Source organism: Danaus plexippus, chromosome 5, assembly GCF_018135715.1.
Source record: "Danaus plexippus chromosome 5, MEX_DaPlex, whole genome shotgun sequence".
In the NCBI taxonomy this organism is placed as follows: domain Eukaryota; kingdom Metazoa; phylum Arthropoda; class Insecta; order Lepidoptera; family Nymphalidae; genus Danaus; species Danaus plexippus.
This window is the reverse complement of record NC_083539.1, coordinates 6,184,260-6,208,723: the sequence shown is the minus strand read 5'-3', so window position 1 is coordinate 6,208,723 and position 24,464 is coordinate 6,184,260. Positions and strand designations below refer to the sequence as shown.

At 30.7% G+C, this 24,464-nt stretch overlaps 1 protein-coding gene across 4 annotated transcripts in view; it reads right to left on the bottom strand.

The window, feature by feature from the left end:
• The window catches only part of LOC116769106 (homeotic protein antennapedia-like), a 169,565-nt gene that overhangs the window by 46,325 nt on the left and 98,776 nt on the right, over window positions 1-24,464 (bottom strand). For 2 of the 4 annotated variants that reach the window (XM_032660115.2, XM_061528238.1), the window contains exon 2: window positions 18,275-18,318. The exons of the other annotated variants lie outside the window; for them this stretch is intronic. The gene's annotated coding sequence lies outside the window, so the exon portion shown is untranslated. The remainder of the gene's footprint in view (window positions 1-18,274; window positions 18,319-24,464) is intronic. 4 annotated transcript variants of the gene reach the window in all.

The following is a 24,464-nucleotide window of genomic DNA, read 5'->3' as shown; positions in this document are numbered from 1 at the left end:
CACTACATTAATATTATTCATGTTTTAGTAAATGCTTTTAACGCGTCCAAAAAAATCCCTGCCCTGTATGATTGATGTTTTAAAATCTTCAGCGAAACTTTACTGTTTGTAACACAGAAAACTTTGTCAAGGCTGATGTTATGCGCTAAATAAAATAGGGCGAGGAATAAAAGCCATCTAAATACCATTAGTGGAATACCATGGCGTAGTCATGGGGCTCATGGTATTACGAAACTGTATACGGATAGCTCGCAAAATCGCGACACACTTTTTAATTTATTTCGTCCACAGAAAGCGTTTTTGTGTTTTATTTTCATTTCAACGGCGACTTGCGCTATAGCGGGATCTCTATTTTTATTTATTCCTCTTCGTTTTTTTGTCCTCTTTTCAATTTAGTCTCGATCGACGAGCCCAAGCGGAACGGAGACGGATTCTCATTTTAAATTGAATCAGTCTCTTTGCATTTTTCTTTATTGTTCCTATGCAACAATTCTAATTGGCAATATTTGCATAGCTATTGTTTTCGTAAATTTAGAAACATGTAGTAAAAGTATTTATGCAGTTTAATGTAAAAAAAAAAATATCATTGAAAGCTAAAAAATAAGTAGGGCAGACATGTATGTAATAAAGTTAATTTATATATGAAAAATGATATAAAACATTTCTGCATGTCCATTGCGATGTCGCGAAAACAGTCATTGATATTGACTGGAGTCGATATCAGACTAATGAATATGTATACCGGCAGGTGCGTACACATGATTAAGTATGTGCCACCAACGATTTTTGTAGCGAATTCTGATATCGATGTACGTGCTCGATTATTTCAATGATAAAAAAATATATACTCGTTAATACACCATTGACGGTTCTGAATATAACGTCATTAATTAGTCTTAATAGTTTATAAAACTACTACTGTAAAGCTATTAAGTCAGGAATGTTACCATCGAATTGACCTCAAAATCTCGAATTACAATATAAGAACCAATAAATCTATAGGATCATTCCCCTGTCGTCGGCACAATCGGCTCTAACAATTAATTACGGAACTTGCTTAACGCATCTCAATGTTACAGTAACTTTTAGTTTCCCTTGCTATATAAATATTCTCACATAACAATGAATTTATTTTGCTACGTTTATTAAATTAAACTACTTTTAAATAAGATAAAAATTTACTCAACCTAAAATTATCCTTGGAATATCTACTAGCAAGTAATAAAACATATTTGATATTGTATCCGTAATTCTGGCTATCGGCTATATTTTAAGCTCCGGAATTCCCTTTCATCCTGTGACGTCAGGCGTAAGCCACAGATAAAAAATATTTTCATACAGATTAAAAATATATATATATCATGAATGACTCGGGTTTTACAAAAAAAAAAAAAACTATATATAATTTATTCACAAATTTAATGATACTTTGGACGCTCGAAATTAATTCTCTTATCCTTTGACATGTTTACAAACAGTTGAAAAGTAATTATAAATGAAATGATATCGGGTAATTACAACGGTTAATTTTGTTACAATTATTGATGTAGCGATAAAGATATAACGCAATTACCCTAATAGTATGTGGCATAATGTTTGTTTGGGTTTTTATGAGTATTAAGTCTGTTTCAATTGCTATTAAAATAAATTACAAACAGTACTGTTCCTTATAATATTACAAGTTTTACATTTTGTGATTTGATATACGTAATTGGGGACAAAAAAATTTTTTTTTGAATACTAATTTATAAAAATATAGCGATACCAATAATAGTATTATAAACGGTAGTTAAAGTTAAAATATTTATATTTAAAACATAAACTTAGGGTAATCAATTGAACATAAATGTAAAACGGATCAAATCAGACGGAATTTATCACTCACGATAATTATGTCAAAAGACCTGTCCACGACGTTTATTGGTGCGATAAAGCTCGCGAAATCTCTGATAAATTTGAGAGTTCTGTTTTCTTATAAATTAATTTTGTGATGCTGATTTCTCCGTTGAAACTGGTTTGTACTTCCTTTTAAAATACATTTGATATCATTCCCACGGTATGTTGAAAGTTCCATGTACACATCTGTTTTAGATGGTTAAGATATCGCATCGGAGAAAAAAAAAAACACTTGAAACTAATTAACACCTATATAATTATTGGTATATAAATTAACAAGGTTCATATTAAAATTTTGCTATTATTAAAAAAATAACAATAATGTTATTATATGCTAAAGAGACTTACCTGGGGCTTAGTTTATGAGCCCGCGGGAATTTTAGAACAAAAATTATCTTTAAGGCTTAGTAGTTTTTGCATCAATTAGTAATAGACACACATATAAACATCTATATTTCGTAATAGGAGCGTGTTGATTCCTGGTCTATACCTGAATGTGTCCAGGGTGTCATGTATTTAGATTATTTTTGATTTTTCGTTTCAGAATTTAAATAGACTGTGATTTATGAACGGTCGAAGTGCTATTTCCGTCGGAGGAGTTGGAAGAGATTTATACGAATTTGTAACACGACTCAGGACAGAATAAACGAAATTTTAATTGGTATATTAACTTATTCTGAATTTTATATATAATGTTATTTAAATTATATCATATGTATGATTTATTGGTTTTTAACATAGTATTAAAAACGTTGGCCGCTATCCAGATGGCTTAATTAATATGTTATTCTCAATATCCAAGGGCGGTTATAAGTAGCCTTCGCGAGCCCATTATGTCTGTTACATTTAAAATTCGGTTCAATATGTTCATTTTTATATGTCTATGGTGTGGTTATATAATACGTAATATATAATACATAGGTATATGCATTTGCTTAGAGTGGAATGTGTTTGAACAAAATGAAAAAAAAACCTTCCCGTGAGCACTGCCGGCATACCTATTTCCTTTATGTTAGGTTTTGTTCGTTTGTACTTCCGGTCCCAAAATAAATAAAACGTTTTCGTCAGCCGCTTCCACTTCGTACTAGTTTATTTTGTATATAAAAGTATATATTTATTTTAAGTGTTGTTACTCTAGCTACTGTTTTATTATGATTATGTAATTATAAAAATTTAGTTCTTGTAATGAAGTGGTGATTGTTAAGAAAATAAATACTACAACATTTGGTTATTATTAAATAAAATCACAAAATATTAAATCCACATAAAAGAATTGTATAATTTGTTTTGATTAATAGTAAATAACTGGTTTATATATATATGTATATATATTTGTCGAGTACTTGTCTTTTTTTTTCGTCTCAAATGTAAAACAAACATAGAAAAGCGGAATGTGAAACACGATCGTTTAGAACAGAATAAATTTCAAAGTCATATAAAGCTTTCGACACCAACCGACATTCACAGAATTCGTCTCGCGTAAATCACGAAGTTTAGAAAAAAAAGAATCGAGAAAAAATTGAGAACTCACGTGAAAGTTCAGAAATATCAGCCGTGAATATAATTAAGGGGACACCCGCTGATATCCGGTGAGGAGGCTTTACTATTGTACACTGTAAATATAGTCGAACTAGACCTTCCGCAGATGTGCATACAGCTTTATTATTTTGTATGAATGTTGAATATACGTAACTGTTAATGACATTATTATTAAATGTGTTTTGAAAAAAAAAATTTAAAACTGTTTTGACAAAAACAATACTCTTTATGAAAACGTAAATGTATAAGTTGTGTCTATTTAAATTAGTATTAAGTCATGAAAAACTTTATAATAGTACATAATTTATAAACTTCATATTTATATGTACAAACAAACAAAACCCCACCTCATATTATATGAAAAATGTCAACACATTACTTATATAGTTTAATAAAAATATAGATAAAATTTAGGTTTTAAAAACCATTACATTTTGTCGGACATTAGTAGGGGCAATAATATACATTTATAAATAAAAGATAGCACCAAAAATCCTAACCTGGTGAGGGGTTTTTGAATTGCAAATATAGTTTCAAAATACGCCTATCAAATATCAGAAGTAAGACGAGGATGAAAGTTGAATCTCCGAAGATTTATATATTACAATGAAATATACATACATACTTATATAAAAATATATATGTATTATATATAAATATAAAACACCCCAATATATATGTTATTAGAGTTTCTAGTTCGTTATTTGGTTACTGTCAAGGTTGTACTCTGTGAGTGATTCCAAACAATAGTTTACGATTGTATCGCTTGTAATTAAAATGATAATTATTATAAGTAGGAAGCGGCCGCGGAGCTGTCTATACGAGTATGTAGGCGCCCGACGCGATCATAAATTTTTTTACGCCAACACACTTCAGTTACGAAATCGTGTTTCATTTTATTATAAACTTTATAATAGTTCAATGACCAGGAATGAGTTAAAATGTTTGATACCATTACAATGTATTAATTGAATCATATTAAATTTAATGTTTCTATGTGGTCTTTTTAAATTAAAGTAATGTTGATTAACACTCGAAATCAAATTTAAGTAGGAGATTAAGAATGAAAAAATTATCGACACGAACAGGAACCGAACTCGAAACCTTCCCGATTTTATTAAAGACATCAAAATGTTAGTATAATGGGCATTATTTGAATCATATTGGTTGGAAATTAGTAATATATGTCATTACCTACCCATTAAAGCAATGGAAAAAACAAAAGCATTTAGTTGAACCCGGCCGATTTAAAAACATTTGCTAAAAGCTTTACAAGTTTTCCTCTTAAGAAAAACCTCTCGGACTCGGAGGACGTTAAAAGCAATAGACTTTAGGTTCCTTGAGACTAAAGTTAAATATCCATTTAAATCTTCGACGCCGGGAAGCCTCTTGGGATTTCAGCGCTGCAGCTAAGAATAGCGCTTTGCAGCTATTATTTCTTCGGAATAAATAAAAGCCTGATCTTATCTGCATTATTTAAATTTTTAAACTATTTTCTTCATCTCTTTGGAACAGAACATCCCTTGTGATAGAGATGTAAACAAAAATTAGACTTCCATCTTAAATTGAAACTTAATAGATAAAAATAATGACTATATTTCTTTGCTTTATCCTATCTAAACTATTCTCATAATAACATCATAATGAAAACAGCTGCTATGATAATTTATTCCCGCAAAAAGTCCAAGAAAGCGCATCAAGCGACAAAGCGATACTTTCCCACCTAGAGTACATAGCTTCGTCGACGACGGCACTAAATCAATACGAGGCATCACCCTCCTTCCCACCACCTACCACACCAACCCCCTTCGTTTTCCCGCCGAAAGCCACCACCCTTGAAAAGCTCGAGAGCTGAGCTTCTACTTCTGTTCGGCTTTGTATTGTAGTACGTCCGATATGTCTTGAAATTTGTTTTACTTTTGATTTATAATAATTTATAGTTTTCTTATAACTATTTTAATATATGTACTCATTATTATATATGGAAAATTAACAAAAAAAATCACTTCACAAAGGATTAGGATAGTTTTAAGTTAAGTATTTTATCAAATTAAGTATATAAGATGTATAGTAATCTGCATAAAGCATTAAGTATGTTCGGTCCAGCTATAATTATCCGTAACGTTTCTACTAAACGACTGTATAAATCAAACATGCGACGCTATTGTTCGATTCGCGTTAGATTGATCATATTAAGTGGGAGCGAAAGAGAAGTTGAACTGATGTCACTTGAAACTATGAACAATACATAATATATGTAATACATATATATGTATAAGAAAAATATTATCAATGTTATATATTGATTAAAAGTTACCACAGTATGAAAAGTTAACAAACTTTTGGAAACACGACATATCAGATTTATTTACTAGCTTTTGATTTAAAATATACTTCCGCAACACGAAATGTTTGGAGTTATAAGCTTATAAAACATACAGAATAAGCATAACTAAAATAGATTATCAATATTTAAAATGTAAAGTTTCCGATGTAAGCGTCAGGCGGTAATGAAATAAGCGTAGGACAAATATAATAAATCACGTAGCGACGCGAGGGGGCGGTGGCGACTTCCTCATTCGATATTTGAATTTAATTTAGCGTTCCCCTTGTCCCTTCGACGGGTTTAATGTTTTATATTATCAATCTAGTTTTAAAAAATACTAAAAAAATAAATAAATAAATTTGAAGCCATTCAACACAGGTCTAGACATAATCTACAGCACTCTTAGTACTAGTTTATTTCATCGGGGTAAATACAGTGAGTTCGCAAGTTATCATTTAAAATCTTCACACACGATAGTGTCTATGTAAGTATATGAATGGAAAACTGGTAACTATCTGTATGAAGTTTGACAAAGCGTGTCTTAAAATATTTTAAACTCTTGAGTTCAATGAATGTTGGTAGCATTGTATTAAGCAATTATTGATAAATCTATATTGGTAATAGGTTTTGTAGAATCATTTAAGTTTTCATTGGATGGAAGGTGATCGTGTCTCGCGTGTTTACATCCAGGATTATCAGCCGTTTGGAGTCACGGTGCTATATTAGGTTTGGTGTACACTGAGAAAGATTAAGTTATTGATCAAAAAAATACATATTTCTCGAGTAACGTCTTATAATCAGAGGTATATAAATTATATAAATAGAACAGTAGGTACACAAATAGCTTGTTTAACATAATTCAGTTAATTTTTAATTTATAAATTTTACCTAAACCGTATGTAATTTTTAAGTCGTGATAAATCACTCTACCAACAAAAAAAAAATACGAATCTTTATTAGTAGCAGGTGAATGTAAATTAATTCAAATAAATGTTCATATGTTAGTTGAGTAGGTTATAAAATTAAACATATTGTAATAAGGATATTAAAACGCTGAAATAAATTACCGTTTGTACATCCAGCCTACAACTCGGCCGCGATAATAATCAGATTCAGGACACGCTATCTATACCTATCTAAGTAACTCTAGCTATACGCCTTAGTTTAACAAGGGCTAAACTTTTAAAACTTCAACGAGATAGTTTAAATCGTGACTTACACTAGCTAAGGCATGTTATAATTACCTGAGATTACACAGAATGATTACTTACTCCGGACCCGATAATAGGCTTACATGCGAGGCGTAAATGTAACAATTTAAACAAATTGTTATCTTATATTCATCACTTTGATTTAGACGAAAAGAAAAATTAAACAAAAACGGCCCGAAGAAAAGCAATTAATTACGTTTATCTTATCTGAATCGGGACTATTTAAATTTTCTATTCAAATAAGTCGGAATTTTTCTAATTATACATACATAGATGTATAACAAACATGGGTGCTGTTCACACGATGGGTTGATGTGCCAAAATGGGACAGCGTGATGGGGTGACACACACATACACAAACACACACACACACACAATGTTATTATTAGTTTTTTGTCCCTTCTCTCCCTTCCCATTCGGCGGCCATTATGGTCGCACTTTTCTTCATTTTTTTTTGGTAGCGATCACACTCCCGTTCAAGATTGACGTAAATTTATTTTAAATATATCGAGTTAGTTTATATTTATAACAAACTAATGATTAACACAATTACATTTATTTGTGGTTAAATATACGATATAAAAAATAAATTTTTGATATAAATTTAAAGATAAATTTTAATTTCTTGGCTTTTTAATAAAATATATTTTTTTTATATATAATAAGATAATTTAACTATTCTTTATTCACATTTCAGTTCGTTAAATGTATATCGGAGTTAGAGCGACTTATTTTAACACCATTGCTACGCGCGCAAATATATAACTAAGCAAAAATAATTCCGGAACTGTTAAGGTAGCCGAGAGTCCTTGAAAACTATTGTTTATACACAAAAGCTGTTATGCAAGGCTATAAACGTGGAGCTGTGTGAAGAATCGGGTTTACGGTCGCATTATATGGACGGGGCGAGATAAAGCGATTGTTTTGGGTCGTAAATAAGACTGCAACAGGTACATTGCCAACGGGACTCAACAATCACGTGGTGGTATACTTTCTCTTTCATTCGTTATCTTTGCGTATTGTGTGTAAACACTTTTGTTTTCACATAAACTTTGTATTTAAATGTTAAATATAGATTATAGATAATACTGTTGATGTGTAATTATAGGGAGGTCCCTCGTAAATATTGTTGCTATATGGTTGGGTGTAGGGCACGGTGATCGCCCATGGCTATTGTATGGAGTTATTCACCATACTGTAATTGGTGACGTCACTGAACAAAAAGAACGCAGGAAGCGCCCGCTAGTATATCATTTCGGATGATACCAGGTTTTAATTAAAATTCATTAAAGTTTTGTAATTTATTATTATAAGAATCTATTTGAATTATAAGTTTATTAGGTTTCGTTCCTGTTACGAGTTTTCGGAAATACCAAAAGAAAAATTATTAAAGAATCGGTTCTATGAATTCAAAAGTTTCTCTAGTAGAAAAAATAAGATAGATAGATAAATTAATAACATGCTTTGGAAACGAAAAAGTTTGTGTAATGGATGTAAAGATTGTACTCGTTCGTGTAAAAACTATTTTATCATATTGAAGATAACAGAGTTCATATAATCCAATAAATTTCCCGTTATTCCACGTTATTCGTGCTAGAAGTTCTATAGTTCTATTTTGAAGTTCAATTAAAAATTAAGATCTTAAATACACATATTTTTCTACTGTATAGATGAAATTAATTCGGGACAATTGTAATATATAAATGTTAATCAACATTTTCTTTTAAGTGAAATAGCCATTTCTCAATATTTTATTTGACGAGAGTGTCAATCAAGTTTATTGAAATAAAAAGGCTATATACCTACATTGTTGTGACGATAAATTACTTCATTAAAATTGCTTTAAAAAACATGTAGCAATATATCAAAGATTTCTTTATTGGCTAACAAATAAGTTTAGGATTCAATTTTAATGTTAGATAACACCCTACATTTATCTGACCAGAAATAAAGAGGTCCGATTTGAATTAACAAACATATTTCTAAATGCATTTTAATATATATAACCGACAGACCCGCATCATGACAAGGTGGTGAGTTAAATACTTTTTATATGACAATTGTGACACTATATTATACTTTGTTTATCAATCAGATTGTTTTCGTTTTATTTAAAAATATCAAATATTCTTCCTCGTTTGAAAACCTCTGTATAGATATGAAGAGTGTGTGTTGTAATAAGTTGTGTCAGCTTTCAACAACAACAGTTGTGTTAGACAACAAGGTGAAAAAGTTAAACCTAAAACAACACTATCAAGATTATTTTAAGCTGAAACATTTTTGATATAGTAAGGAATAAACGAAACGTATTTTTCGCAACACTACTTGAGAGCAAACTTTATAATAGTTTTTATTTTGTTCAAGGACCTCTGTTACAAAACCGTCTGAATTGTTTCTATCTTTATCTAATTTCGGAGCACGAAGGTTGCATGTTAACCGACAGTTAAATGTGATACAGATTATAGCAGCAAACGAAACATAAAAATTGACCGTGAAATTTGAATCGAGTGCTGTAAAACGTTCTACAATTACAATAGATTGTTTCGGTTTTTATTTTATCGACATTACGAATGTATGATTGGATTTGGAATATAAATATTTTTTACGGATTTCGTATTACGAAATAGATCCATTATAATTGTCATTGATTTATTTATTGATATTAAAACACTGCGAAAACTTTTCACGTAGTTAATATTATGTTTACGATTTTAGCCACATAATAACACTACTTCAAGTTTATTTATTTCGCTTTGCACTAAGAAACTTAACATGTCGCAAATTATTAAAGTGGACTTTGTAATCATCTGTATTATCATGCCCGCATATCGTTGTACAAATGGTTTACCATTTAAAGGCGCTACATTTCTCAATAAACAGCAAAAACAAAAGGAATCCAATAGTTAATCTATGATGAGGGAATTTTATAAACATCTGCTTGTAGGAATCCGACATGTCGCATCTGTTGTGGACGGTTCTTTTTTCAAAATTTCGAAAGCGCGTGAGTCGATTCCGAGCTATAGCGGCAGATGTTTTCTCTATATAGCTTGAATAGTATATTCTATAACTAAGTTTAATCCTTATACAATCAGATTAAGGTACATTTTAGAATATTTTTGTGCGATTTGGTTTTTTAATAGATTGAGATTATGACGTCGAATTTAAAATTTGCCGGTGTTTAGTCTATGGTAGCGATGTAAGGAGATAACGGTAAACGGGTCATTAGGACCCTTCCCTAATTTCAAATAATATTGAAGTGCAATGCATTTATCAGAGGTTTTATAGCATGGGGCCTTTTTAAAGATCACGCATATTTTATTACTTCCTTTTTGTTAATAACTTAATTTTTTTATGAATCAATTTATTTTGTTCTTTGTTAAGTGGGTGTTATCACATAAATCAACCAATAGAGCGTTTACATATGAAAATGTAACTAAATTTTTACAAAAAGAAAGTTTTATTTTGCTTTTAAAATATATATTTGTATTATAAGAATAAAAATTATTTTAATTTAATTTCTTGCTTTGTACGATATTTTTAAATAAATCTAGTAGCAAAACTTTTCAAGAAAATGTAAAACATAGCCAATAGGCACTTACAATAAACACAAAAGATTTTAAATCAATCGGTTCAATGCCGCGTGTCGTATGTCTTCGGGAGACTTATTTCTTTGACCCTCAAATTCAGTAATTTAAGTTTTCCCCTCTAGATAGCATTTCATTTACCTCTTCAACCGATACGCTGTGTGGGGCGAACTTATCTCGGACACAGAAACTATTGGAGTGGTTATTAAAACTTAATTAATCAACTAATATTAAACTTACAACTAAATAACAAAAATAATCAAATTATAGCGATCGAAAACTCAATTTCCTAAATTAATTATTATATAATCTTGTCGTGCTTCCCAAAGAATCGTCCTCATATGTTTATAATCACAATAACGTTTCCATCGTATGTAATGAAATTAAATAAATAAGATATTTTGTAATGTATCGACTCCACGGTTGATCACATCTATAATTCCCTCCATTGATTCGTGACGCCTCTCGCGTCGGTACGATGATCGCGATCAACTTTATTATAGTAACTACCCCAGTATGTGCTTATCATGTATATAATTAAATATTTAATACGAAACCTCTATGACATTTATTTCGCTAACATCATTTTCATACTAATATTATTTAACATAACTAAAACTAGACTTATTTTGTTTATTAAGATAAATTGAATAGTTAGTATGAAATAGATGGATATATATTTTTTTATATAAAAAGTAGAAAAAACACTTTTAATAATGTCATGCAAGCAAATAATATGTTAAATTTATTTTTCCATATACGGCTCTTCTAAATTAGCCGCTTATGAGCTGAGAACGTAAGAATTTAATCTTAAAGTAAATCTCTCACTGTGTGGCCTTTTTATATGGCGCGGTCTGATAAGCTTACATCATTGTTGGGACCGAATGAAATTATTACGAAATAGTTTTGTTATGTAGTTATTAATATTGAGAGGAAAATTTATTTCAAATGAATGTTTAGACGGATATATAATTAATTTATATATCTGCTTGTGACTGCTAAGTACTTTGTATGTGGATGAGAGAATAAACAATTATTCGTTAGTTGGGGTGAGATGGGCGCGGTTGCGAACTAACCGTAGGGTGCTACCAGTTTAGACGGAGAAGGACAAAACAAAACTATCTGAAGTATTAACCAAAGATATATTTACATGCATCAAAAAATATTTCTGATATTTTCTGAAATGACAGAACAAAAAATTGTATCTATTAATATTTCTTATAATCAATTTATCTATTTCATGCTTAAAAGCATGAATTAGCACGCCTAATCAGCATGATAATTCATATAATAAACATGATATGTCAGTCCAAACAGAAAAGTTTTAACTCTCCTTACCTCCTTCTGCGCTAAGGCCGTAGCAAGCTCACCGTAGGAGCTGATCACTGACCCATGAATCGAACAGAAAGGAAAATTCTCCAAAGAAAATACTACAATATAAATAACTCCATTGCCTGCGTCTACATCACCCTATGACAAAAGAGTTATCGGTGCGTTGAAAACAAAAATGGCAACCTGATTTATTACGGAGGCACGCATTAGGCTCGCATGATTTCGGTTACAGTAAAGTAACCTTTATCGGAAATTTATATTGATCCCTGATAAAATACAATTAGGCTGTTTTAATTTTATTGAAATGGTTCTGTATAAATAAACTTACAATTTAAATATAATCAGTTTGAATTATTAGAAATAAAATTAAACATAAAACATAATATTTAAGAAAAACGTATTTACTTCAATATCTTTTAGTGTAACTATGAAAAAGAAAGGATATTTCATTAAATAAGAGTGAAGTATGTTTTTACTTCATGTAATGTCATCCCTATATAGTTACAGTTGCAAATAAATATCATAAATTTAGCTATTATTAAAATTAACATTATAAAATGTGACATTCAATATTTCGCAATCATAGTACATTCCTTTTAATTTTTAGTAAAAAAACCAAACATAAATGGGAAAATATTGAATTTGTTTTGTAAGCACGTTCGTATGAAGATGTCATTTGTTACATAAATTTAATAAAATCTAAAACTGTGTCAAAACTACTAGCAGCCAACTTTCTCTTATCAATGCCCACATAAGAAGTAATGTCATATTTTTACCTAAATCGAAGATGGGAAGTTAGTAAAGCCAAAACTCGATATTAGATGAATAATAGTCGCCACTACCGGAGCCGCTACCACCCGGATGCTCAAGATTTATACCCGGGTTCGTACTACCCAGTTGTATAACCGGCGATACTCGTCTATACCCGGCCATGAATGAAGGAGTCTTCATATAGTTCCCGATGTCCGCTCTTGAGGGTGCAATTTATGGCTTGGAAACGTCATCAAGCACCGTGTTCCAATATAAATCATATGTTTGCTTACACAGGACGTCTAAATTTCTCGGATGTATGCTTGAATTGTCTTCGTATATATTGCAGGGGTGTAATTGTTTGGAGTAGCCAATTGTTTCGGATGCTATTGTTTTTGATGCTATTTAAGTTCCAATAGCAAACTATCAAATACAGATGAAAGGAATCAGTTTGTAAAAATTGCTAGTAAATAAATGAGGATCATATTCCTTCACATGTGTACAAGTTACTAAACAAAATGTTTTTATTTTCATATTATTTTTTATTCCAGTTCTAAGTAATAATGGATATATATATGTAACTCTATAAATCTTTGATATATTTAATTTAAGGGCCTTATTATATAGTGCTAATAAAATTAATTATAATAAATATATTAAATAAAAACTTGGTACTTCTTCAATCACAACTTAAAAGTTTTTATTTATAGTTCATGAAAATATGCAGGTAAATCCAAAACAATTGCTTTACTTAAAAATAAAGAAATAGGAAGCTGCAGTGAACGACTAGTAACGCAATTGTTATGCAAACAACAATATAATATTGTTAAGACAGGTATGTTTGCACAGAACTAAATTAGCATGGATTTCAAAGCTTTCACTTTCATTGTAAAAATTAGAATAATAGGGCCGTTTGTAAACTATTCCAGTAGCCGAGAGTACAGCTACGTTTGAATGGGAACAGTGCGTTGTCACGTTTATATATTTCATATGTTTATAATTCACTTGACAGTTTCGGGGGAAGTTACAAAATATATTTAATTTATATTCAAGAAAGAACGTCTTTTTTTGTTATAATGATTTGAAATAACGCTTTAAGATAACTGCATCCGAGAAAAATCCTATCCACTTCTTAGAACACATTAGTAGGTATTAAATACCAAGAATGTATGTATATGAAATGTTAATATAAACCTGTTACGATTTAAGAGGAATTTAGGAGATGTTTTATTATTTTAATTTACTAGCGGTTTCTATTTGCATTTACGATGTTCACTTTCGTATGTCGATGTACCAAAATATTAATTAAATTTTTCTTACATTCGCTTTGTAGCCTTTAAAGTAATCACAAACATACTCATGGACAAAAAGATACACATTTAAAACATAATAGAAATAAAGTTATATCCATTTTAACAAATTTTAAATATCATAATGATACTACAATTACAAAGAATTACAAAAATATATTTTTTTTTTCAGTTTTATTACAATGTTAACGTGTAGAAACTAATAGGTGACATCTATTGAAAACAAAATGTTTGTGACCCTTATACATGAACCTTAAAGAGATTAGGAAATTAAAATCGAGCACAGAATTAAAGAGCAAAAGTGGTGCCATCTCTGTAACTTTACTCAAATCAGTTTTCGCTTAGGGAAACAACCCTTAGCATCGACAAGAACCTTTTACCCTATATCTACCCCTAGCGAGCTTTTACCCAAACTACACGACGGCCGCTGCTAACGCCATCTCTAAAACAGTACACGAACTTCCAAAAAAGCTCATAGTTCCAAACTTTTCCGCTTCGGAGCGCCACAGTCAGAGCTTTTGAATGAAATCAAATAATCTGAGCGAAGCATATTTTAAGTATGAGAAAATAGAGTTGTTTTTACAGTGTTGAGATTGCGGTATGGTCGGACAGAGTATGCAAATTAACGTGGCATTACATAGTAATTTATTTGAATCGAATGACCACTTTGCGGCGCGGTGCATCGAGCGCTGAACGTTTATAGGGACCCTGACCTTATATTGTGTCAATTTATAGCAGAGTCGTTAAACGCTTTTGCGTAACAGCTGTTTTATCGCGTGATGTCTTAGCAAGCTAACTTTTGTTTATGCTTTCACCTGGTTCTTAACTTTAAAAGCTATTTCAGTTAGCCTAAATATTTTCTAACTAATATATTTTAATTATATGTTGATGTTATCGTAAAATGTTTAAATATCTTGTCTTGACGCTTATCTGGATTTTCACAACCTACCGTGAATTCTTGAGGCGTTAATTACACACAATTGCAAAAATACATACTGCAAAATTTCAAACAGTTATATGACTTAATCAAAATATTTTCTCAAATTGTTCACCGAAAGAGTGCTTAAGAGGTTTCAAGTGTGTAAATTAATTGGAGGTTACAATTTTTCTGCTCGCATTCATCTTATATGGTAGGTTCTGATTAAGACTGCACATTGAATATTCGAATAAAGACTTATACAGTTACATTGTATTTATGAATTGGAACCATATATTTGCAAGTGGCGAGATTTATGAAGACAGTGGCCGAGCACGCCCATAGCTCGCTCTTATTGGGTACAGAAGAAATTAATCGTGCCTGAAATGATTATGTTTTTATATGATTTATATCTTAACTACGCAAAAATTAAATTTTTTTAATCGAGCCACATACGATTGTAAATTCTAATGATCAATTAAAATTATTGTAGCAATTATTTACCGATAACATGATTTAATGCGATTCTTTGAACGGAATTAAAGCACAATTACTCTACACATATTCTGTTGAAATATTTCACTCACAAAGCTAATTGAATTGATAAAAATCTTACAAATTATCAAATTACAAATATTTTTAATTTAATGAGTCAGCGATCTGGAAGTTCGTAGCTATTAAATCATAATTGTTGACGGAATGTTCAAGTTAACAGACGTACAAAAAGGCACCCGCAAAAGGTTAACCTTAAATAATATACGTTATAGTTTTTGTTAACTCATCTTATTCGTACGTGTTGACGCGACAGGTAGCCGATGGGGTGGATTGTTTGTCGGAAACGACGGTAATTGTTACTACATAATCGTTTAATTCAACAATAGCTTCTGAGTTATCGATGTTCGTCAATTCGATATAAATATTTATATCGATTGTTACTGTACAAATAATAAAAAATAGTTTTATATAATTCTTATAATAAATATGTTATCAATTTTTTATATATATAAAATTAATACACTTGGACGTTTAACAAATGGGAAGAAAAATTTCTTCTTAATAATATTCCGGTTTATAACAATAATGGTATCGTTTATAATTTGCGTGCGATGTTCCTCTCGATAGTGTGTAAAGGCGACAAGTAAGACAGGCGTCCCCAATCGTCGACGCGATCGCAAACCATACAATGCTATCAAGCCTTGAATCACGAACATGAACTCTCGCGCACTACCATTGGTCACTGGTCAGCCTATTCGATGATTAGCCGTTTAATATATTTCATTTAATACATTTCATATATTATCATCTTCATCTTCAACATTTAGATTCGTATCTGATTTTTCTATCGATGTTGGCTGCTTTATAAATATGTATGATTTTAAATTAGCCGTAACCGAACACATTAACCGTATATTATTGTGTTTTATTTGTTTTTGTGTTTTTATAAATCTTATTAAGTTCATTATTATATAAAAGCATCGTTATAATATGATATAGGCATCTGAATTATTTTTTTATATATATAAGTTAATATCTAGTAAAAGATATTTGTTTTGGTTGTGAATCAGTTGTTTAAGCCACACGCCACATTCACTCCATTCTATTTAAATTTGTGATTCAAAAGGACATCATAGCGTCATCCCATTCCCATGATCATACTTAACATTCGTAATTCAAAGGCCATAAAATGACATTTACCGTTCACCAAGCCAGTCTCATAATCCGGCACACTGAACTTAATACATTCTAATAATAATATTTCCTTATAATATAACAATTTTTGTGTTACTGTGATAATGTAAAAAAGTCAATAGTTTAAATATTTTTACCTAAAAAAGGGGCATAATATGAATTTCGCAATGATATGACGAAATTAGCTACAAAACTGGAAACAAATTGGCGCGTAAGTTGAATGTCTGTTAAATTAAATCTCAAGATGTAATCTATGGACACAATTCAGACAAGTATAAAGAAAGATTTGATAAACGCGCTCGTATTGCAAACCAAGAATATTGAAATCCAAAAATATTATAACATTTAAAATAACTTCTTATTAATAAAATATTTCTCTTTTTAACATTCATATATATTACCTAAATGACATTAAATTTGTAGTATAAAAATACACGCATAATAAAAACTTATTTGAATTAATAAAATTCAAATAAGTTATATGAATAAATTATGATTATTTTTAATAGAATTTATATGTTATAAATATTGTCAACAAACTCTCTCGAGGGCAGAAGTCAATGTCAGATAAAAATTTACTTAAGTAGACGAGTTATTTACAAACGTTTTAAAGATGTTCAAATAATATAGGATTTAAAGATTCCGATTTACTTCTTATAAGTTACTTATCATTAGCATTTAGATTAGATTACAAGTGGATTTTTATACATATTTATAAATTTAATATTAGATGATACCTTTCATTTTATTAACAACTACTTTAAATTAAAAACATAGTAGCAAAAGACAAATAAAATCTTAATAAGAACTCCTTAAACCGGTCGCTTAAATGATGCCTGGGAATTTTGTAAAACCAACTGAATACATATTTTATCAACAGGTTAGTCGTTATAGATCCAATTTTTGATTTGTTAATTTAGGAATTCTAAATTTAAATTAAATATAACTTATTATAAAAATTTTACAGTGCAACCTATAAAGTTATGATAACTCACCGGTTATACAAGTTAGTATAACAAGAGCCTTCTCCCTTACACTCGCTTTGAATCGGCACCTTCACAATAATTGATTGGACGCCCATCAAACGTATCCGGTGTTACAAAGCCTAGATATAGCCTTAGAAAAGTACACACCAGACAACCTTAACTTCCCAGTACAAATATTTTATAACTGATTAATGTTTGTTTATAAACAATAATTTATAAGATAGTTATCAAATAATTTGTCATTGAGGAATTGTAGTTGTTGGTATAATTAATATTACAATAAAATTAGATCTGAATCTCTTGATGGTGACCTTTGATCTTAGGGGAGTTAATAACTAATTTTAGTAAATAAAGTTTTTGTAGAAAAATATAAGGAGAACAATAAATCATGTCTAATGTCTGCACTGGTTTCAGCAAACTATCTAGAAAGGTGGCGTTACCAATGTCAATCGCGCTCGTAAAGTCACAGCAAGGTGTTTAATGATGCAATAATTTGCATAGTAAGGGCGTTGGAACTCACTCAGTTCTCACGTCTATCACTAGTCAGCACCATTTTAGCGCCCTTATACAGTAACTGTCTTGTTATTGAAATTTATATGTTTAATATTGACATAACACATAATTTGTTTTCATTGCAAACCTACTTAGCGCAACCAAACATGTAATCAGATGTGTCAATAAAGTGTTAAAGACACTAATTTCGATAAAAAAAAATCTCTTAAGCTGAATACTTACTATAAAAAGTGCCGATAATAATAAAGACTTGGCAGCAATATTACCTGAAAAATAAAAAACGGCAGGTGTAATAAACTGTTGTCGATAAATATAAAATATGTAAACGAAATCATTAGGGGTAAAAAAAACGTGTAATCAATTAAGGGGCGCCTCAGACAGTTCGGCTCGCTAAACCCCGCTACACAATCTGACATTTATGAGTGCCATAAAAACGCTCAAGTAGTGACTTTTACTACTTGTTTAGTGAACATAAACGTCTTTGCCTTACCCGCGCTCAAAGTCGTACGTATTTAAAAGCGTAGTTTCGTGCAGTTTTACTCCTTTTTGCCTCTTTTTATTTACTGTTATGCAACTGTATAATGCTTTGGTTACTTTTCAGTGGCGATTTATGGATGTCGTCTTTTGTCTTTATTTTGTGAGAACATGCTTGTTTTAGTTCGGCGATGTTTATAGTGTAATAAATCGAGGGAATGCATTTTTGGCTCGTTCATAACAAATTGAGATAAAATTGTATGGAAGACAGCTATTCTTATTTTTAAGATATCTTATTACATATTCCTATGTATATTCACAGTAATTTTGTCTCTTTATGTATTTTTTAAACTATTTTGTACATTCGTTTGCATGTATGAATGTATTGCGTATTTAATTCTATAATTTAAAAAATCTTAAATAAGCACTGTAACAAAACAATACACTAGTCCCTTCGTCACCTGTTATATTCTAACGAACTATTAATACTAATTAGTAATCTAAATACATTCACCAGTGTTAAGTATTCATCATTCATACAAGTTTTACGATGTTAGGTTTCAATTGAAAGACCACCCGGGATTCAATACCTGGTGGTATCTCACCTCTAAGGAATACCAATAGAGAGGGGAATTATAATGAAACTTGATTGATCTACCCCCTAAATGGGCCTAGGTCTTGGTGTAAATCGTTAAGCTTTGCTTAAAAATATATATCTATTGATATCATAAATGGGAAGCGTTCCGTGATCTGTGTGTCTTATTAGGTACGTATGACTGTCGATGTAAACACTGATCGTTTAAAGATTTTTCATTTAGAATATCATATTTAGATTTTAAAAAGAAAACTTCATTTAGTTTTTCTATTTACTGATTGTATTAAAAATTGGTTACTTTAAGTTTTTTAAGAGTTAGACTTCATATTGTCCAAACTAGATAATTAAAAAGACAAAAGCTGATTTCCCTGAATGACATATTGCTTTTGAATTTAATTCTACCCTCTTCTATACTTCGACAGTGTTGTACCCGACGATTAAGGGGAATTTGTAGAACGTAAATAATGTACAAGAGTAGGTATTTATTATTCTGGCAAGTTTCAGATACTGAATTTGCAATTACAATTTGAATTACAACCTTTCTCATTTATTTTACAGTATCAGTTCTTTTCGCAAATATTATAAAAAATTAATGGATAATGTTGTTATTTATAAGTCACATCTATGGTTCTCTCGGTTTCTATGATACTGGTTTCAATAAACAATGTTATCAAAGTTATATACTTATTAGAGTAGCTTTGAATCAGTTCATAGGCCATTTGCATGAAGGTCACCATTGAGTCAATGCCTGAGCCATAATCCTATTTGCTATGCTTCACGGGACTTGTTTATTTTCCGCTCCAAAAGAAAGTCCTTCTGCATACCATAGAAATATATTCGTCCGCTTACGAGTGCCTTGTTTTCGCTACAAATTAGACAATTAAGAGTCGCCGTGTGACGCTAAATCTATTCAATTTAAGCTGGCTACAGTCTGGTCACCTACCGCGGTGATTTTTTAATCGTATGTATTCAGCGTGCAAACCCGGTCCTCATTTCGCATATCAATGCGTTTGACAAATTGATGAAAAAGGTTTCGCACGTGTCGATCGCAGCTTTGCGAAGGTGTGTCCATGGGATGGTACATCAATTATCTGATAGAGAAAATACTATTACGATGTTTAGAAACAGGTTTTCATGATATCTTTTTTGTAATCAAAAATCATTATCATTATCGATTTTCAAAGATTTTTCTATTTTTGTTTAGTTATTATATCTATTATTTATTTTTGTGTTCAATATCAGAATTTAATTAAATTTTAAGTTATGAGAAAAAAATTAATAATGCTAACAAGATATACAACAATATGTTTATTTTGTAGCTTTAACATTTTATCTATAATTCTTAATGAATACATCTGCTTATGAGTCTGAAGTCGTGTGTTAGTTTATGAGGTGTTACATCTGTAACTAAACCTAATAAATGATCCGTGAGGTAGCCGGCTGTCGGTGAAAAAACCGTGGACATTAATAATGATTAATTTCTCATAAGTCATGCTTATCAGACTTTCTTTCATACGCTACTTTGACTTGTGCAGGGCAAGAAAAATAACCCAACGAGTTATACAAAGGGGAGGAATTATAGAACTCTTCCGGCTCCATATATTTTATGCTATAAAAAATATATATTAGGTATATGAAATCATTAATTACTGACTCAATTACATCAAGAGGACTGCTTCATAGTAATAAGACAAAATAGCTTTTAGTAACCAACAGTAAGGGCACCGATATTAAAGGTTAAATGACCGATTTTTGTTTAATATATTGTGTTTTCATAAAAGACAGTAGATGGCGCAAAACCAAATAATTTTTTTAGTCGTATATTATACGAAAACTTTGTTTATCTATTTATTATGGTTGAGAATGACTAGGACTAATTTCGTTATTATAATAGCAGGAAGTAACAGAAATATAATAGACCTAATAACAAGACTATACAGAGTTTATTTTTTTAAATTATTAAGGGCCTCAAGAACCATTAGCAATAATTTACAACAGGAAAAAGTGAAAATGTCTAACTCTATAGTATATCAAAGATACTACACACATAACCCGGTCATCTAACCTAGTTGATTATCATAATATTGCTTTGAACTTTTTATAAAAAAATACATACAGCAACCCTTCATAATAAAGATAATTGAATTCCTGTGTAATACATCAAGAATTTAATAGAAAAGAGCAGAAGTAAGCATAGGTTATGTATAATTTATTTAGTAAAAGCATCCAAGAGTTTTCTCTTCTCATGCAACCCGGAGGTTTATTGAAAGCTAATCTGATGAACGGAGACGGAATATTTTAGTAACAACCATTTAAAAGTCATTAAATATCCATCAAAGTTTGTACCTCAAGCAGCCACAGATCGCGAGATACCGATCTATCTTACGTTCGCTTACATATGCCAAAACTGTGTCATTTAAATGTTAATCAGGGTAGAAATAATTGATGTCAGCGAACCATCGGAGCACGTCAAACATGCAGATTGGAATGCCCATAATGATAAACTATTCAGCTCTATTGCGATTTTGGTGATTTGATCATGAATTGTCGATGTTGCTTGATACACGAACATTCGAGAAACGTAAAGCCGTCATCGCTCGAAGTTACAACAAATTAATTATGCTAAATAGAAATCAGTTGAAATTACACAGTTTATTATATATAATTCAGGCTAAATTATTATTTGTTTTTACTTAGTTACGTAACTTTTTTACTTATGCTACCTAATTTTTTTTACTAAGTTATGATCAAATTGTTTCGCCATACGGTACCTATAACTTATTGTGATGGCTTCGTTTCCAAAATACCAAGTTGCCGATGTTTGAAGTTGAATGATATTTACATAAAGTTTATTTAAAAAACCAACCGAATTTGTAAAATACGTGTTCAAGCATTCAAATACATAAATCCCGGTGCATTTCAATGAAATTATCATCACACATTGGACGGCGTTATTCAACAAACAACCGTTAATCATCAAATATTAAGGCACGCATTAGATTTATTAATATTTCAAACATGCTTTTATTAGGCGTAAGTACATAACACATGACACTAATATTGAATGTATGTGTCACTTTTTATAGCCGGCTGTTTTGTTATCAGTTACAATAATCTTACTAATAAGATTTGACAGGTAGGTAAGTTTTTAATTGGTTGAAGATGTTATAAATAATTGAACAAATTACGGATGAGTTATTACAGTATTTTCATTGTTAACATTGTATTACTCGTGTTTTTTCGTAACTCGGAATTATATATTTTTTTCAAAGCTTTTTAATCGCAATTAATCCGATGTTTTTTATCGATAACCTGCGCTGCTAATCGATTACTGCGATGATAATCGACAAATTGATGTAATGATCGTCAGATCATTGAGGTTTTGTTAAATCTGGAACCTCCATAGGGACTTCCCGGAAGTGTATCGGTGTCAGTCCAGCGAGGAGCCCTACATTAAAATTCATCGAACACTTGCTCCAACTATCACGTATCGAATAGAATAGAGCCATAATGTTTTATGATCCCTTGTCCGCCTTACACGTCGAACGCAGTGTACGAATTTTAAACAAACAACATCGCTCTGATGAAAACAACTTGATAGATATCTACATCAAATGAACTGACGATAATATTTCGAGTTTCGATCGTACATTTAATGTGTAATAAAACAGTAATTGAATTCTGAACGAGTAGAACTTTAAGTAATTGATTTTAAAACGTTCTATTATTTTGAAGGCGGTATTTTTTTAAACAGATAGGCTTACAAGTTTATGTTGCTTAATAGATTCTACATTTGGATCTGTATCTAGTTCTACATTCTAATTTTATATTTATTTATTACCTTTTTCGGTATTTTTTAAAGGAGGTAGTAGTAGAAGTTATTTACATAAAAAAATAATTAAATATAATGTTGTGCTCTTGTGCTTTATTTATGTTTGTTTTTCATTGAACGTCTATACTTTTTTTCATTCAATAGCTTGGGCGAAAGGTAATTAATATCAACAAAACCATTAGCTTCTTACTATCGTCCTAAGCATTAGATTTCATACATAGTATTTAGCTTCGAATAGTTCGTCATAGGTGACTAGATTAGAACATCGAGGGAGGCAGCCTTGCATATGTTCCAATGATTTTTCACGGCTACAGTACCCGTGTCCAAAGGGCACGCAGCGGTGTTGCAATCACGATCCGTGATCACGACCGGCCCTCTGCTATTTATTAACTCAATTTATATAAGAAAAATAATCAATAGTAGCACTTGTGCCATTTATATTAAAGTACACGGCCACAGCAAACTTTAAGATGTTAAAATCACATCGGACCGTTCAGATGCGTCAAGTAAAATTAAACTTTATCCCATCGGAGAAAGCAACACGTGAACGCAATATTTAATTGGTAAGTAAGTAAAATGTCTCTAGACCGTGTCGCTACTAGCCGTAAATGCATTAAGTTTGTTTTAGAGATAATAATCGTTGCGAATGCGAATGCTTTGTTGTTTCAAAGATAGAGTTGTCGTCAGTGATTTATTTTTGGTCAACTCTTGTACGATTTAATAGTATAAAGGCGATGCGAAGTGAGGCTCGACAATGGCAAACGTTTTACTTGTTAAGCACGCGAAATGTAAGAGAATTTATATTTGAATTTCTTACATACAATATTTTGCTTAAATATTCATCGTGGATATTTAATAACGTCAGGTAGTTTTTTAATTATAATTAACATTCTACTCTAAGTTGATGCGTCTCTTACGTTATCTGCTTCCCGCAATTAGTTATAGTTACGTATTTTATTTATATAATAGCTTAAAAACATGTAAGAAGCATGCAGTACGGGAAATCTTCTGACTAGTTTTATTTCTAGTTCCATTAAAAAAATAAACAAAATACATAAAAGTTGTAATTCAACATTTTTGGACAATCTCATCTAACTTCCTAGAAACGTTAGTCAAATGATTCCCACGCTACCATTCGTAGCTACGTGTTTAACATTAAAAACTAGTCTGCCCAATATTTGTGTGAATTGCTGCTTACTGAGGCCATTTAAAGCAAGCATGAATTACTGTTACGTATAATAAAAATATAACAAAAGCTTCCTAAGAAACGGTATGTGTAACATATAGCTAATAAATTTCGTTTAATTTTAATAAAATCTTGTACCATTAACATAATATTTCCATTTAACGCTGTTATTTTTTTTTATATAGAAAGTAAAATAATGAAGTGAAGTTTTGGTTGTTTCTTCCTGGGTTCGGGAAAATCAAATCCAACCTTGTTTATTAAAATAATTTTGTTAAAGTGCGTGAGCTGCGTTCCAATACTGCCTTCTATCACGCGAACTAGTTTC